We start from the raw sequence: 8145 nt of genomic DNA on the forward strand, positions 1-8145 counted from the left end.
GCTTTCTAACACAAACATCAGGATCTTTTCAAGCTGTTGCCCCATCTCTATTTTTCTGTTACTAGATAGAAGCAGGGGGGAGAGGAGTCTTGCTCTGCAAAGACACCTAGTTGTCACAGGCTGCTGCTTCACCAAGGTGTCTCAGGTTTAGCTGGGTGTATATTCAGTTATTATCTGTTAAAGGTGGGGCAGTTATCCCCTGTTAATTGAGTTTATGTATCTCTTTCACAACCACTCCACTGAGTCTCACTGCACGACTGATAAAACTACATCGTTCCATTGTGCAATGCTCTGCCCAGAGGGAGGAGCCAAGCATTCCTACCTGGATATAATCTGAGATTTGGAACACCAGAGACAGCCTTTTCCACTGGATTCCTAGAGGAAGACCAGGCCCATCCACACCACCACTGGACATTCAGAGGAAATGAATGTAATTTCCTACAGGATCACTGCTTCAACAGAACCACTGTTACTCCATGAGGACGGCAGCCACCATTCAATCGGATTGCTACCAACACCCTGACCAACAGGGTGTCAGGCTGTATTCTGACTCTGTCAATGGTTTTTTGTTGTTGTTGTTTGTTTGTACTATTGCATTTGTATTTTAATTTTCCTACTAAAGAACTGGTATTCCCATATCTTTGCCTGAGAGCCTTTTAGTTTCAACATCATAATAATTCAGAGGGAGGAGGTTTACATTTTTCCATTTCACAAAAGGCTCCTGCCTTCCCTAGCAGACACATTCTTTTCAAACCAAGACACAAAGTCACGTACCTCAGTGGGGAGTCCCTCCCAAGGAGCACGTGCCTGCAGTAGCACAGGATCTCTGCTGCCCTTGTTTGCCATTGCTGTGTTTGCCTGTTTGAGGGCAGCTCACTGGAATTTCTGCATGCACAAAGTGCTCTGGGTGCAGATCTAATCTGCAGCTAGCTCAGCCCTTTTGGACTCTTCCAGTCTGGAAGCACCAGCAGGACTGACTGAACACAGATGGGGCCTCTCTTTAGTGCTTTTGTGATGGTTCAGTTTTACTTTGGTGGCCACTGGGCTTCTGCTCAAGCACAAATCTTCCTTGGTTCTCCCCAGGCAGCTGCAGCCCTTGCTGGATCCTGCAAGAGAGCTGACTTCCACTGGAGGCAGCCAGCATTGGACCTGGCCCCTAGGAAGGATCCTTCCTGCTCCAGCTCACCTTCAGGGTCATGCGATTACTGCTGAGTCAAGAGCACTTGCAAACCCAGGCTGCTGGCAGAGAGAGAAGCAGAACATAAGTCTGAGCAGTGTGAGCTGCAAGGCAGCAGCTCCAGCGCTACAAATAACCACTTGCAAAATGAGCCCCCGGAGCCCAGAAGAAGGAGATACCAAACAGATTATTATTATTATTATTATTATTATTATTATTATTATTATTATTATTATTATTATTATTACCTCACCCTCTGTCTGCGAGGACTGCCATGTTTTATTCATGAAAAACACAGATAATTATGTTTCTGGTCTTGTCTCTGTGCATGCCTCTTCCCCTGTTTTTCTGAGCAGTTCTCTCTTGTGAGGGTCTGGCATGCTGGCTGGGTTTGCCAGTGTGGGAGCTGCTTCCCTTCTTTCCTCTTGCAGGTTTTTTCAGCTAGCTTCTCTGCATTGCTGTGTCCCATCCTGTGAGGAAAGCAGGCAGGCAATTTGGTATTGCCAAACATGGGGGGACTTTTATTGTCACGACCTGCTGAGATGGAGCCTCAGGCTTCAGAGGTGGGGGTGGCAATGGGCTTTTGTCCTGGGCATCAAATCTGGATTTGGCTCTCACAAGCCTAAATCTAGAGAAACTCCACTGATATCTGAAAGGTCCTGCAGGAATAATGCTCCAGGCAAGCTGGTAACCCTTCAGAACCAACCAAATATCTTGCACTAAATGCTGGACCAGACATTAAACCCAACAAAGACATCATTTACCCTTGGGACTGTGAGATCCTAAAGTATTTGACTTCAGTCAAGGATGATCACTGTTGTTACTCAAAACAGGGAGTGCCAGAGCACACAGTTTGCTGAGCTCCCTCCTATAGGCTGGATCTATGACCTGCTGAAATCCAGGGAATCTTCTCCTACACGCCAATAAGCTTTGCAGCTGACCCTCTGTGTTGCACTCCGCTAATTTGGCAGCAATTGAGTTTAATCCAGCTAAAGGCCCATGGAAAGCAAATTTCAAAACCCAAGGTGGCATCCCAGTATGAAAAGAGTCTGAGTATCGCAGAAGAGGAAGAACCCGTGCCAGGTGTGACTCTGCTGTCACCTGGGGACAGTGAATCATGAACAGCACCACCCTTTGAGCTCTGGGCAGTTACATTCAAGATACATAACACCAAAATTCAAGCCCTGTGAGCAGGGCAGGGGGGAGGTTTGAAGCAGTAATGGAAAATAGCAGCAGCAAGAGCCCATGGGAGCTACAGAGCATGGGATTTTGGAGCATCAGTCTTGGCCTCTCTGGAGCCATGGCAAACAGAGTGAAAGGTCCATAATCAGAGCTTGTAGATACGACACAGAGCAGGGCCCTGCTCTTGCCTGAAGAAGAGGAGTCACCATAGCATGGCTTGTCCATTGTGATGGACTCAGTGCGCTACTCACCAGTTATTTCTTTCCTACTGGAAACAAATTGGATAGTACCACTTTTGTCATCTTTGAAATGTTAAGTGGTTTATGTCCAGCAGAGTTGAGCTCTTAACTTTAGGGTGTTCTACTTGGCTTGCTGCCCAGCCTGACAAATCCCCAGGGAAGATATTTAAAGGCTGTCTGAAAGAAAATAGCTTTAATGATACAATAAATAAGTACACCCACCTCATGAGGAAATGGCACTGCTCTTGTGAGGGTGACATCCCCAAGGAGTTCACCAGCTGGATTATTTCCAGGGATGACCTCTTCAGGCTTCCACCATAATGCTGATGGTTTAAAAACACTTGAGGTATTAAATATTTTCTTTAAGTTTCTCTCCTTCTACTTCAAGGATGTGGTGAATATGATGTGGAAGAAAAAAAACCCCAAAGGTTGTAAGGAAAGGAACAAAAGAAAGGCAACAAGAAAGAGAGTGCATAAATGGCAATTTTTAAAATTTAAAAGCAAGACTTTTTCATGTAGTCAAAACCATCTTCACAAGCTGCTGGAAGGCAGTACCCTAAAATGCAGAGTCTGCAAGCAGCAGAGGGGTCTCTTACCCTGAGTCTCCAGAACCATTTTTTCTGTAAGCCTGTCTCTCCACCAGGCTGGTTGACCGAAGTGGGAGAAGACTTTCAACTGAACACCAGGCTTTCTAGCCCTGGTGCCAGGGAGGCCCTCAAAGAAAAATGGACTTTGCTGGTTACAGCTGACGTGGTCTGTGTCTTTTCCCATCATTTCCCTCCCAAATGTTTAAGGAAGGAGTTATTCTTTTTTGGTGTTGCTACCAGCCACAGAAAGGGATGTTCAGGGCAAACATCCTCAGCTGCAGGAGCCAACAGTGGAGCACTCAAACTGACAGACTCTTTTTCATCATTGCTGGGTATATCACCTTTAGAACACACCTACCAGAGCCAAATTTTCCCCAAGTTTATAAATAGTCATATTTAACATTGTTACTTACATCACTTTAAGACCTTCAGCTGAGAGATGAAGTAGAAGAACCAGACCAACCACAGTGGTGTAGAACCCTAGTCACCCAGATTTTGAATCTGTGCCGTGGGGATGTGAATGCCTGAATCACTTCTGCAAATGGAATGACAAACCTCAGGTACTGCACTTCTGCACACTTTTACCTGGAAGGAGGAGAGCTGGAGCAATACAGCTGTCCACACTGCACTTGCAAGCCCAGTCACTTTCAAGTTAAAGCAGAGGTAACATCTCATTAGCCTCAGAGAGGCATTGTGTACACCCATTCCAGCTGTGTGCCAGTTCCTGCAAGTGTATACAAATATCCTGGAGGACATTTTTGTTTCATGCTCAGAGTTTTTTAGATAACAGCTGCTCCTTTTTATTATTTATAGAGACAAGCTCTATTCTCAAGTGTTGTGGATTGGTTTCACCTCTTACAAGCTTGCCAAATGCTTTCCATTCCAGGAGCCTGATTTGGGGAATTTATCAATGTTTCCAACACTTCACCTTGCAAGCTGAAAGTTTACATTCCTGGGGATTGCCCCAGACTGAATTTTTGGTGAAACAGGTTACCATATCTGAGAAGGCTGAAGACTCAGCTGTGGCTGTATTGACAAAATCTAATGGCATTACTTCTACAAGTCCAAGTGCTATTCTGGTTTGAAGAAAGGACTTAAAAGCACTCAAAAAATGAGGAAGAAATGCAATGACTGCCTGCAAAAATTTAGACACAGTGATGTGTTTAACATCTCCAAGGTGCTGAGAAGGAAGAACTCCATTATCCAGGGTAGCACTCAGTCACTCAGAACCATCACCTCTCTCTTTGCTAGATCCCCTCCTGCCTCCATCCTTGCTCAACATGTTCAGTAACTTGGATTAAAAAACACTGGCTCAGGAGTTGTGAAGGGTAAAAAAGGCTTCAAGAGAGTCACACAAGCATTGCTGTTTGCCCAAGTTGGAAGAAAGCTTTGTTTGGAGCAAAGCCAGCAAAAGTCCTTCTTTCCTAGTCTTCACTCTCATCCTCACTCCACCCCTCCAGGCTTTGCACAGGAGTGATCTGGGCTAGAAAAAACCATTAGCTCCTGCTGAGATATTTTTCATCTACCAGCTCCTCCACCCCACTGGCCATCCACCATTGTGTTCCCACAGCTGCAGGATACACAGAGGGACAAAGGCAGATACCTCCAACATGTTCAGCCAGCCCTGTGTTCAATGCCTCGTGGGAGCAGCAGGGAGTTACTGAGGAACCCAGAAAACGTGCCCTGGGTTCTCCCACTTGCAGCAAACAGACTGCACAGAAACCACAGCAGCTGCTGAGGGAAGGATTTGCATTAAAGTACAGAGGCAATTGAAATTCTATTGTTTCCTAACTTTCGAGTACTTGGCCCTTCAACTTTAATATTGTGACTGGGTATAATTATAATTTGGATGGTAATTCTGTGAGAGTCCCACTTTGAGCACTGTTTAGACATTTTAAAAGACAGTTCAAAGAGGTTAGAGGACAAACAGAGAATACAGACAGAAAACACAAGGCAGACCATAAGTTACATCTCCTAGTGGCTGTGCACCCAGGGTTAGGACTGATGACCCTGATGAGTTCAAGCTGTCTTGCTTAGAGCAGGGGCTCACACAGAGTCCATGGGAAGCCCATTGGACTGCTGTGGCAGGAAGTTTTTTCCCATGTGTTTGAGGCTATCTCAGCACCTAGACCGGCTCCATGCAACCCAAGAGACTCAAGGAAGGTTCTCAGACACCCAGACATCCTTCCACCCTTAGCTTCATAAAGAAGCCACCTGTGCACAGTGCTTACTTCTGCCCTTCGTAGGAACTGTGTCAGCCTTAGAGTAGTGAGGCCATGAGAGACTGGGGGAAAGACCACAGATGGGTCCCTGCCTGGCTTTGCCGTGACCAGCATCTACAGGACACAAAGGCAGCATTTTTTCATGAAGCAAACCCCACCCGTGGCTCTTTCCACATTGGGTTTGCTGTTTTGCTCTCCTTTGCTGCAGAGCTGTGAGGAACCTGAAAGCAGTGCCCCTGTTGTTGTTGGCTTCGCACAGCTAAGGGTGCTCCCCCTGGCTTGTTCACACAGGTTTCTTCTGCTCTGGTTTTCTTGTGGAAAGGAAAATACAAAAGAGTGTATTTGAATGCTTGTTTTGAGAACAAACACAAAGAGTTACGCAGGCTTTGCAAGCAGAGCTGACAGAACAGGTAGGTCCTGAGATGAAAGCCTCTGAGCCACAGTGGCATTCACTGGAGGAGGCTTTTGTTTGACCCAGAAACAAACTCAGCACATCCCTGTTTCAAACGTTGCCCAGATGAGGACAAAGGCCTCAACATGAAGCAGACTGAGAGCCCAGGCTGCTGCCCTCTGCAGCAGCTGTATTATTAATAAAGGCAATGTCAGAGAAGGCTTCACCTGCAGCTCACAGACCTCAGTATGGATCCCTTGGCACCAAAAAAGTGAGGGTGGTGCTTGCTGCTGAGGGCCCATCTTGCTGTGGCCTGAGGGTCACCATGGATGGCTCCATCCATGCAGTGCTGGTTCACTTGCACCAGCCATCCTTCCGCTCTGCTGCCTCCTTTCCCTGCCCACACACTGCTATAGCCATTAGAGACAGAGCTGCTGTCTCAGGTGGATGTAAAGTCACAAGGCACTCCAGTGAACCCACCATCATTTTAGATTGATTGGAGATGGTCCTTGGGGGCAGGGGGTTTGCAAGCAACGCTGTCTGCTAAGCACTCCTCTGTAGCTCAGCCGTGTGTGCTATACAGACATGCACACGTACAAGAGACAGCTTTATTGATGGAAGCAGTCACATTCAGGATATGCATCCATTCCTTCCTTCTTATTCCCAGCTGCCTTCTGTTTTTTTGGGTTTTGGTTTTTTTGGGGTTGATTTTAGCTTTGGTTTTTTTTATAGGCAACAGCTAACAACTCATCTGAATAATATAGCTTATCCCAGTGACTGCATGGCTGTGTCAAAAGGTTGCTCTATCTCCGATGTGAACTTTGCATTTACAGCGTCCTCCTTGGAGAGGAAAATGGGGTTTTACAGCACAGGAATCATAAGAATACAAAAACTAATGTGGTTTGAGGTTGGATTCACCCAGCTCAGCAAGCCATTTCTACCAACAGGCAGCAGCAGGTACCTAGAAAAATAAAAGCAAAGACAAATGAAGAAGAATCTTCCCCTTGGCCTGACTATTCGGTTTCAGGCTTGAATCTATTGAATCTCAGAAAGTCTGGGCTGGGTCCCTGCTCTTGGGGACCATCTGGTCTACGTAAAGCAGAGCTTAGGTTGAGCTATCCAGGGCCCTGTCAAATCTAGTCATGAGTATTTCCAGAAAAAGAGAGTCCAATTCTTCATGCTTCCCTAGCTGGCCCAACCTTCCAGCCTGCCCAGGGCTCTCTGTGTACTGATTCTTCCTTTTGACCATCTGTCCTGTCCTCTTTAACCACTGCTGATGAGACAGTCTTTCACAAATTCAGTTGGTATGTTTTGCTGAGCCTGCTTAAGCATTTGCCTTTGCAGTTTTGTTTGACAGTGAGTTTCATGATTTAAACTAAATGTTGGGCAAAAGAAGTACTGAATTTAGTCAAAATCCTGGTACCCAATCATTTCATCAGGGAATAATTTGAGAACTCCTGTGTACTAGGTTTTAACAACAGTTCTAATGCCAGCACATAATCCAGTATAAAGATTTATCAATTTACTATTATAGCCCAAAGACTAAATGTCTCCATAACTCAACCTGCTATCTTAGAGGACTTGAGGTCTGCAATATCTCTGTATTTTCATTCTTGATACTCATATTCAATCCATTCAGGACTGCATATGCTTGCTGCCAACATTCTTGTCTGCAAGCAGTTAAAATAAAGCAAGACAAAGAAAGAAAGATTTGGAGGGATGAGGAGAAGGGGCTATGCAGTCCAAACACAGAATGTCTTTTTAGGCACGAAAAACGTCCTCAACTCCACAAGCTCTTCAATGCAGGATAGAGAAAGACCAGATTTTATTGGTTTTATAAGGAAGTAGATGGCAGCTGGGATCCTATTTCTAGCAGTTCCTCCCTGTTGCTGGTGGGGTTTGTTTCTTGTTTTAATCATGCTTTTCCAGAGGTTGATTAGTGATAGGAGAATAATAATGGCACATGAGTAAAACCAAAGCAAAGGAATTCACAAAGAACCTACTGAATTACCAATTCTTAGATTATTTTGCCAACACTGTAGCACTTGCTTACTATTTCTTTCATCTGCTTTTCCTGCTTAACCAGCTCATCCTCAAGGAAATCATCAAGTGGTTTATTGAAGACCTCAGCCCTAACAGCTTGTCCTTCTTCTTCTTCCCAGCATGTAAGAAAAGGCATTTCCACAGGAGCACCATGGGTAAGACCCTGCTCCACCATTCAACATGAGTCAAATGCTTTCTGCAGGCAAGAGCAACCCTGTGAGATTAGTGTATGTGGAGGTGAGCACAGCTGAGTGCTGCATCTTTTCTTCAAACCACCTCCAGCTTAGCTGGCTGTCTCTGTCTC

General features: G+C 45.5%; 1 long non-coding RNA gene across 1 annotated transcript; it reads right to left on the minus strand.

Moving 5' to 3' along the window:
• Positions 1-347: 347 nt before the first annotated feature.
• On the minus strand, positions 348-6412 carry LOC121469731 (uncharacterized). The gene is made up of 3 exons (XR_012055128.1): positions 3599-6412; positions 2821-2979; positions 348-1647 (listed from the first exon to the last, which is right to left on the minus strand). It is a non-coding gene; the product is annotated as an uncharacterized lncRNA (long non-coding RNA).
• Between the last annotated feature and the right edge of the window lie 1733 nt (positions 6413-8145).

This window comes from Taeniopygia guttata, chromosome 3, assembly GCF_048771995.1.
Source record: "Taeniopygia guttata chromosome 3, bTaeGut7.mat, whole genome shotgun sequence".
Taxonomy (NCBI): Eukaryota; Metazoa; Chordata; class Aves; order Passeriformes; family Estrildidae; genus Taeniopygia; species Taeniopygia guttata.